Source organism: Psammomys obesus, unplaced genomic scaffold, assembly GCF_907164565.1.
Source record: "Psammomys obesus unplaced genomic scaffold, mPsaObe1.curated_primary_1811, whole genome shotgun sequence".
NCBI lineage: Eukaryota > Metazoa > Chordata > Mammalia > Rodentia > Muridae > Psammomys > Psammomys obesus.
In genome coordinates, this window is record NW_026590859.1 from 1733500 (window position 1) to 1743190 (window position 9691).

A 9691-nucleotide genomic window follows, 5' to 3' on the forward strand; every position below is an offset into this window, starting at 1 on the left:
GGGAGTTGTGAGACGGGGGATTTGGTCAACAACAGTGCGGTAGAGGCAGCCCCCTCTCTCCACACCCCAAGCCGGGAAGCACAACCATGTTGTTTACTCAACTGCACACGCCTGCCACTTCACCTCCCCAGCCTCCCACACAACTCCTCTCTGGAGATATGGGTGCCCCTGGAAAGGCAGGTGCTTCTATTTGCTCCTCCACAAGGGTGAAAGACAAAGTTTGTTCTCCTGAGCCATGTGGTAGTGCAGAGGCGTCTAAAGAAGGCAGAGACAGCCTACATGTTTGGGAGCCTGAGACCACAGTGAAAGGACCGAAGAGGAAGCTGCAAAGAGAGAAGGAAAGGAGAAAGAGGGGGAGGACTGTTTGTGTGAGGGATTAGCACAGCGAAACACACACAGACAGGTGAGGAGAAGCAGTGAAACGCTGGGCGGAAATGACAGGGCTGGAACCTGAAGGATTGTCCTGTTGCAGGGCAACTGCTTTTCTCTCCTGCGCTGAGCCCTCGTCTGGACCAACACACGTGAAGATGTGTTGAAAACAGAGGACATTTAATCCCTTCAGGGAGTTTTCTATTGCAGAGGACAGGAGACTCCTCTCAGGAAGCTCTAAGACGTTCCCATGAGACAGCAGGCCGGGGATGCCTGCCTCAGCTTGCAAAGACCTCCCCCTACAGCCCAGCACACAAACTGCCCACCGCACAAATCACCTGCGCGACCATTGTCTCCTGTTGCCATGATGGAAACACCGACCAAAGCAGTTTGAGGGTTAAAGGCTTGTTCGCACCCGCGGTTCGATATTCCTACCCATCTTGGTAAGGAAGCAAGCACTTTAGGGAGCTATTCACAGTACATCCTCAGTCAAGAAACAGGACTCAGTTCTCTTTCTCCATGTACATAGTCCTGGATCCCTGCCCAGGTCCCTTTCTCCATGTACATAGCCCTGGATCCCTGCCCAGGTCCCTTTCTCCATGTATACAGTCCTGGATCCCTGCCCAGGTCCCTTTCCCCATGTGTGCAGTCCTGGTTCCCTGCCCAGGGAAGGCTCTGGGTAGCCTACCCCTCCTTAGTTAGTGCAATCAGGAAAATCCCCCACAGACACAGAAGTGCCCAGAGGCCCATCTCCTGGATGATTCTAGGTTCTATGACATCGATGCTCAACAGTAACCATCAGACTCACACATGTGCACAGAATCAAACACACCCACGTACCTAAGCCCATCTAGAGGAGAGCCAGAGACCATACCCAAGGCCTGAAAGACAGCTGGGGGCTGAGGGTTCCGGTCTTTCCTCCCTGTGCTCCCCATTCTGAAATATTCTTCACAATCACATCCACACACCGCCTGTGTTTGCCCATCCATCTGCCAGGTTCCTAACCAGAGGAGCCACCTCCCTGTGTCCTGGGCTTCTGCTGTCCCTGGCCGGAGGGGTCTCACCAGCTGTGTTTCTGGAGAAAGTTACATGGTTATAGCTACTCAGCTCCTACATACAGCCTGGTGCGTGACATCATATCTTCTATAAGTTGAAGGTTTGTCCAGAAAGGCAAAGAGTCATAGGCAGAAGCCACACAGTCAGGGAGCTCTGAAGAAAGGGTCCCAGGTTCTGGATGGCCCCTGAGAATTCTGGGGGATAGTAAGGCTGCTTAAATCTAGATTAGCTTTGACTTAATTTACTTCCAAACTAATAATGCTAATTAGCACTATTCACATTAATGCTGATGAATATTAATTACATAGTTGATGGACAGAAATCTAATTCAACCCTGTTCAGATAACTCCTTCCTGCCCATGCCAGCTAGAAGCAAGCATCTGGCCCTCAAATCACACAGCCCTGTGCTCAGGGCTTCATTTCCTCTCTGTACCAGCCAGTTCCCTCTTACCTTCAAAGAAGAGTCATGGGGTCCATACAGGGAGACGCCACATCTTATCTCCCACCTTAGCTCACACACCTGGTACTGCTGCTTGCATGTAACAGTTCTTAACGAGCAATATCTGTGGAGTGGAAGAGCAAATGCGTGCTGGGTGCTAGGCTGAAATGAATAAATTATCTCAGGTGATGACATCTGATATTTTCCTGAGCATGTGTGGGGTCCCGATCCTTAGGCGTCCCCAAATGTAACTCACTCCATTGCTTCACAGATGCCAGGCCACACAGGGAGCTTGAAGACGAGTAGTAATCAGACCTTGACCTTGACGTCTCCTTGGACTGAGGTCAGGGGTGTAAGGAGGGCAGGGGTGGTGGTGTTTCCACTAGGGGACATGTCCAGTACAACTTCCTCCTCCACAGCAGCGGAGGTAAGAAAATCACGCAAGATGCACCTGCCCTAATCTTGCAACAAGATCATGTTAAAAGCAATTTTTCAAGCCTGAGTAAGATGTTTATGGCCCTGATAGACGATGGCTGGCAAACTCATTTTGTCATGAATATCACCGCAGATAATACACTTCAGTATAAATGATGCATCTGCCTCTGCCAAGATCTCGCCATGAGTAATGTCCCTCCCATACCAGCTTCTAAAAGATAAACAAATTATGGGCGGTAATTACCCCAAGTTTGATTTTCTTTTTTATGAGCTTTCCTTCACTCTAATCACACCCAGGGTGGGAAGATGGAGACATGAATGGGACTTAAAGCAGGGAAGCAAAGGGCCTGCTTCCCACCGTGGGGAGGATGAAGACCGAGCGTGTTTCCATGGCTTCGGTGTAAAAGAACAGGCCTGGCAAGTAGGAAAATGTACAGGAAGCAGAGTTAGATGAGAAGTCAGCGACTCCTCCAGCATACGCTAGTTTATAATATGCTCAAGCCATAGACAAATCCTTTCCTTCATACACATATAAACATGGCTGTGCATACAAGTGCCCCACCCCAGCTCAGGTTTCTCTTCGCATACCTTGAAGCCCACTGAGGCTCCTGGCCTTGACCGCTCATTCTGAATGCTGACATCTGTATGTATTGCCTGCTGGCAAAACACAACACCTGCAGCCATGCTTTTGCCTCACGCTTCTTGAGTCTGCCAAGTCCAAGAAAATAATCCTGGGAGCCCAGTGGGTATGAACTTGGCAGTGAGAGTAAAACAACCAGTGACCTAATACCAGAGCAACTGCAGTGAGGACCAGGGTCTGAGTCTGCAAGCCGGCTCTGGACTGGGAAGAGAAGGGAGCAAGAGCCCAGTGTAAACGGGGCTGATGTCGCAAAGCTCTGCAAAGAAAAGGCTGGAAATACAGAACACAGTGTTGCCAGAGGCCCCTCCAAAGGCTCTAAGGCTGAGCCTGGTCTCTCGATAGGACGCCATCATAAGCAGCAATCCTTGAAGCTCTCAGGCCCCCAGCCTCTGCCTCCACAGTCACATGCTGTCCCTGGGCGTTCCCCTCAGACAGAATCATCATTAAACCCACGTCCTGCTCCAGCATGGCTTCAACTAAGTCAACCTGCCTGGCTCCGTTTCTAGGTAGGACTTCACTGTGTGATTCCTCATGGGATGTGGACTTTCAAGGGGGCACAGTTCGGCACAGCACAGTAAGGAAATGAGAGCCGGGCTGAGAAGGAAGAGACACACTGAGACCAGATGGAGAAAAGGGGAGAGGTGAAGGGGGAACAGAGAGGTGAGGGAAAGAATGAAGAGAAGGGTGAAGAGGAAAGGAAAAAGAAAGGGGAGAAAAGGAGGAGGGAAGGGTGGGGTGAAGGGGGTGGAGAGGAGAGGAGCTGGGAAAGGCAGCTAGGGAAGCAAATACAATACAATCACACGCTGGTCCCTGAACACAAGGTGTAGAAACAAAGTGATTAGTGAATTCCCCCAAAATGCACACCTCTGACTGACTAGGCTGGTGCCAGCCTAAGGCTATTTACTGGAGCCACTACTTCATAAGAAGCAATCTGTGTGTGTTTGCAAGAGGAAGAGGAAGAGCAGCCTACGAGTTGAGGTCCCGGGACCTCTGGCACCTGCACATCCCACTTTCTCCTACTCTGACTCCAGGGGCTTCTGTTTTACAGCTGAAAGCTTGAGTGGTGGGAAAACAAAACACTATTCACAGGCACTGTCAGAGTGGCCATGTGCTCTTTCACCTCCTGCATAGAAAAAAGCAGGCCACCCAGGAGCGTGGTGGCAGTTTTCCCCAGGGAGCATGCCCTGAGGGCTGCAGGTCTGCCTCCATCATTCATCCCGAGAGGCCATCTATCTTGCCGTCTATCTTACCTTCTATCTTCCATGCTCTGGTTTGTTTCAGCTCCCTGGAACTTCCCAAAACCTTCTAAAGGGAGAGTGTCACAGCAGCATCAGCCAAAATAGACCCCGGGCATGACAACTCTAAGTTAACAGGAAGAAGGAGGCCTTGGGTCTGGCAAGAGAGTACCTCTGGGGGTGGGAAGGATGTGCATACATATCTGTGCCCATGTGTCTGTAGGTGTGCGTATGTGCTTCTGTGTGCATGGCTTTTTGTGTGTGTGCATCTGTGTGTGCCTTTGTTTTTGAAAGAAGGTAGAGGCAGAAGAAATGCCCTCAATATATCCTCATTCATTTCTGAGTCTCTGGCCTCTGGAATACTCTTTGTTATTGGAACAGTCACTCACTCACTTGGCAGAAAGTCATAGAACAGGCATAATTTATGAATGAGATTGCCCTTGCTTTTATTTTTCTTTTGTCATATTAGAAATGAATGGGTTTGGATTTGGGGTAATGGTCCCCACTCCCTGTTTGTCCTTGAAACCATCATTTGAAATTGAAAAGCCTCTCTCTCCGGGTCTCTCCTGGAGAATTTGTCATGCCAGCATTGACCAGTGCCGTGGCCAGAAGATGAGGGTGAGAGGGCAGAGGGGCAGGGGCAGGCTGACACAATGCCATCCCTGGCCCCAAGGCCATGCCACAGCGAAGGGAGGAAGAACTCTACCACTGAAGCAGCAAGAACTCCCAGGCTTCCTCCCTCACATCAGCAAAGGTCAGGCGACACACAGCCATGCCCGCTCAGGGACAACAACATAAAGAGCAGTGAGTTAGCAGACAATTGTTCCACAGAGTCACACAATGGAGCAGCCCAGCACTGTTAGTTGCCATGGTAACCTCTATTCTTCCTGTGTTCTCTTATTTACTCATTTTTTTTTCTTCAGCATACTGATAGTAAAGTATATTAAATACTAGAGGCATCAGAAAGAAAAACAAAAACCCAGTCTGTGATGGCAATTCATAGCAAAAGCAGGAAAGGAAGCATTGGGAAAGCTGAGGGCTCAGGGTCACTGTAGAGCTGTAGAGCTGTAGAGCTGTAGAGCTGTAGAGCTGTAGAGCTGTAGAGCTGTAGAGCTGTAGAGCTGGATTCTTCTACTAGGAGCTGCTTTTACCTCTTACAGGTGCAGGCGGCTCTAGACTCACAACTGTGTGTTTGTTTGGGCCTCTCCCATTTAGAGGTTTCTCTCTCTCTGCTAGTGTCTGGCTCCCCTCATTGACCTGTTGACTTGAAACCCCTCAAAGTTTATCCTGTATTAAGGTGGGGCAGTACAAAATCTCCAGGTCAAGGTCCTAAGAGAAGTCTAGAAAGGGCAGCCCATTTGGAAGCCTGCAGAAGGAGGTGGTTGTTGCTGGTACCCTGACACAAAAGAGGTTGACTCCCTGGGTCCCAGGCTGTGAGAGTAAGGCTGCACATGTGTGAACCATGGATTAAACAGGCCAAAGCCGCCCCAGGTGTAAGCGGTACAGCAACAAGCTGCTGTGGTGCCATCTGTGTGCCTGTACCGTTCCTGTCCTAACGAACATCAGCTAGGAGCACCCATTCTGAAGACGGGCTCTGCCGTGCACTCGTGTTCTCACAGCTGTCTTTCAGCCCTGACCAGCGTTGAGGGCTTAGGGACTCACTCCTCTCCTCACTCCTTCCGCTGTTATGATAGGAGCTCTAGCTAGGGAGCCTCTGGGTGCGCTTTGCAGTGTGCAGAGAAAGGAAGTCACAGTACCTGCCCTTGCTTTGCCTCAGGCCATGCCTCTGATCTCCCACCAGGTCACCTTTGACTGAGCCTCACTGGCTCAGTTCTCTCTTCTGAGAAGACCATCCACTGAGACCCTAGGTGAGTAGCCTGCAACCATCGGCCTCTCAGCAGCCTCTTCATTGCCTGTTCAGCTTTTCACTTTCCCATCATTCTATCATCCCACATTCGAGTTCTTCCATTAGATTGCCTCAGTTGAAAAGCCTGGTGTGGGTGGGTTCAGTCTTCCTAACTGAAAGGTACATTCTCAGTGGTTCCAGCAGAAAAGTGGTCAGATTGAAAGGATGCCAGGTGACCTGTAGGACCTCCAGGGGTGTGAGAGGTCATGCAGCAAGATATGGGGACAAACTCAACCCCACCCACCCCGAAATTTCTGTGAGGATGCTGACAAGGCTGCTGCTGGGCACTGAGGACCACAGCACCAGGCCACAATCGCAGGACCCTGGGCTCTTTCGCTGTGTTCTCCAGGACAAGCTCCCAAATCAATCCCAGGTTCTGTCTGACCAGCTGGGTCTATTTATGTATGCCATTCTCATCTCAGAGGATGAGGCATTGAGAATATGACTCCTCATAACATAGCAAGTAAGATTTTAGGGCCAAAACTCCCCAAACATCAGAAAGGAGATCAGGTGCCCAGGACACCTAAAAAATGTTTTAAACTGGTAAGTGTTTGCTATAGAAATAAGAACAGAAGTCTGGGCTGAGTTACTGACTTGGATCAACATACAAAGAGAAAAACCTCTTCAGGATCACTGGTCTATCTTGGCAGAGGCTAGAACTCTGTGCAGGAGCTACAGCCTACGGGCATAATCATTGGCCATTCCCAGTACCGAGAAAGCTGGTGCTGGGCTGGCAGCAAACACCACCATAACTGCAGAGGTCGGAATATCTTCCTACCCAGAACTGTATGTCTGCACAGCTAGAGACATCAAGATGCTGGAGCTAAGGCTGACCCTGGTCAGAGACAAATTAAGGAATCCTGAGTCTGGATGGCTTCAGAATGCACTCTGAGAGTCCACGGAGTGCCAAGTCTGGAGCTTTTCACCACAAACCTACCCCCAGGACTCTGAGACAGGAATGGACTTGGCAGGCAGTTCACCGATGCTCTGCCCACGTCTCTCACTTGGGCTCCAGCTTTAAAATCCCTGCATTGCTGCTTCATGTCCAGGGGACTCGACCATCCATCCACACAACTCTCCCTTTCCCTGAACTACCTGCTGCCTTTCCTAAACACTGATACCTTCTCTCGTTGGATGCCATGTCTGATGCCCTGTCAGATGAGCTGCTTTCTCTCTTCATTTTCCAAGACTTTATCCACATCCATTAGGCAGGAGAGTGGATTTCATTATGATCATAACCAACATGGACAGGCAGCCAAGATTTAATATCTGTTGGTCAATAACTGCTTTCCTATCTAATAGCTCTAATGGCCACTTAAAGGGGAGCGTGACCTTCCTGTCCACCCGGGGTTCCCACGGGGGTGTGCTGATTCTAACAGAGCCATTTGAGCCAGGAATCTCTGGACCCTTTTCTCCTGAGTGAGCAAAGGACCTGCGTGGCCAGGGTAGGGAACTGAAGGCCTGGCATGTCATCTTTCAAGTGTGATCTGTGCCTGGCACCCAGTGGAGCCCGTCCTGGCTCTCCTCTGGGTGGTCCAATACATCAAGTAAACCCGGTCACTAAAGCAAGTGCATCCTGGACAGACAATGGAATCCCTGGGGGCAGCAGGCCGCCTTCAGCGTTCATCTACACTTCCCCATTATCTTCCTACCACTCTCTTCCTTTGGGCTCTCAAAAGATGGAGGAAACCAGGATTCAAGTCTAAGCTTATCAATCTAGAACCTTAAGTAAGCTAATCTCTCAAAGAAGGGGGTTAATAAAGCCAACACTTAAGATGTCCGTGCCCAGTATAGAGGTGCCACCCACCCAGCTCATTACTCACACATCGAACGGTAGGGTCAATAGTCACTAATATCGACGCTACCTCTTCACTAGTCTATGACTAAGGCTATCAGGCTGTAAAACACATGTTTATGGCTGGTGGCAGGGACACTCAGGACCGGGGCACGAGGACTTGGCTCAGTATTTTGAGGAAGGGATGGCAGACTGTTTGCAGAGCTAGGCACAAACTCTCTTCAAAAGACAGATCACCATATAAATATTTTAGCATCATAGATCACTATGATGCTGAATCTTGAGTCATTCAAAAGATGGATGAAAGAGTCGGGAAGGGGACACCCAAGAGGCAGGATGATGAAGGAGCAAGAGCCTTCTCATTCTGGCTACTTCTGCCAGACTAGTCAAGGTTTTAGTACATTTTTAATCACTTCGCTATCACTTATAAAAACCCATAGCAGGTCCTGGTGGAGGAAGAAAATAACGATTCAAGCATGAGAGTCATTTTCCAATTGCTTTCCTTTCTCTGCATTTCCTTCTGCTCTCAGTGAGGAAGGCTGAGCCTCACCCTTCTTACACCATAGCTTAGTCCTCACTCATGGGCTTTGTTTGAGGAACAGCCTGATTTTTGTCTTTTTTTTTTCTTATGTCCCAGGTAGCTACATTTCAGGTGACTACTCATCTTTACAGTCCTAAGATATCTGGGATTTATGGAAAGCATTTAAACTCAGTGGAAAAAAGGAAGCCAGACTGCCCCAAATTCAGGCTAAATTTTCACTCTCGTCATAGGTGCTAATTTACAGTCACGCAGCTTTACATCAAACCTTTGGGGCTTGTATTTTGTCATTATTCACTCAGGTTCTATTCTCGTGTCAAATGAATCACATGCCAAATACCGTGGGCCAGCGTATTCTCTTCTCCACATATGTGATTCAGAATCTTTGCCTCCAAATACAGAAACCCCCTGGGAAGAAGGTCTAGGTAGGCCTTGTGGTATCTCATTCCCCTTGTAGTGAAGATGTTGGGGTTTTGGGGGCCAGTGCCCCTGGGAACTGAGCTTGATTCCTGGCACTGCAAGACTCAGTACCATGAGGAATTTCCTAGCGCCGTAGGGCCCCCCACCCAGCTGGGCCCTGGGCTACCCCTGCTCTACAAAACACCTCTAGGGACCATCTCGAGGCTGCTGTCTGGGACTGTGAGACTTCACCTCTGGCTTCCCTGATCCTGTCCTTTCTGCCCCTAGAGCCTCTCTTTCGGACAAGTCCCCTTCAGATTGATCGTTTGGATACCTGTCTATTGAGAAGCTGAACCCAAGGTGACCGCCTATTCCTCACGTGTAGCATGTTTTGCTTCTCCATCACACACTCGCAAGCTTCCTGGATGCTCAGGTCACCATTTGCCTAGACGAGCAACCAGGTGGCATACAAGACCGACATTCCCCAAGGAGGAGCAGACTGTTCCACCTGCTCAGAGGCTTCTACCGGCTCTTGCAGGAAGCTGGCCCCACTGTCTCCCAGAGACGAGCTGTGCTGTCCCACCCCACCTTCCCCCATTAAATCTGTTCTCCCTGTGTCCCCCAGCACCTGTTAGGTCAGAGAGATCTTAATTTCTGCTCACCCATAAGTGGAAATAACTTCCCCAAAGCATAGCTTAGGTGAGTATCTGTGATGACATAGAATTACAGAGTTTTGACTAGCAGGATGGAAGAACCTATCAGGGAACTTTGCTCTGTATATACAATGTTCAAGTCATAATAAGTTGTATAAAGACAAGAGAGAAAGAAAGAAAGAAAGAAAGAAAGAAAGAAAGAAAGAAAGAAAGAAAGAAAGAAAGA

The 9691-nt window shown here is 49.4% G+C and overlaps 1 long non-coding RNA gene across 1 annotated transcript in view; it reads left to right on the forward strand.

The window, feature by feature from the left end:
- Nucleotides 1–6011: 6011 nt before the first annotated feature.
- The window catches only part of LOC129678472 (uncharacterized), a 6456-nt gene continuing 2776 nt past the window's right edge, over nucleotides 6012–9691 (forward strand). The window contains exons 1-2 of the long non-coding RNA XR_008720392.1: nucleotides 6012–6042; nucleotides 9101–9172. This is a non-coding gene — a long non-coding RNA (uncharacterized LOC129678472). The remainder of the gene's footprint in view (nucleotides 6043–9100; nucleotides 9173–9691) is intronic.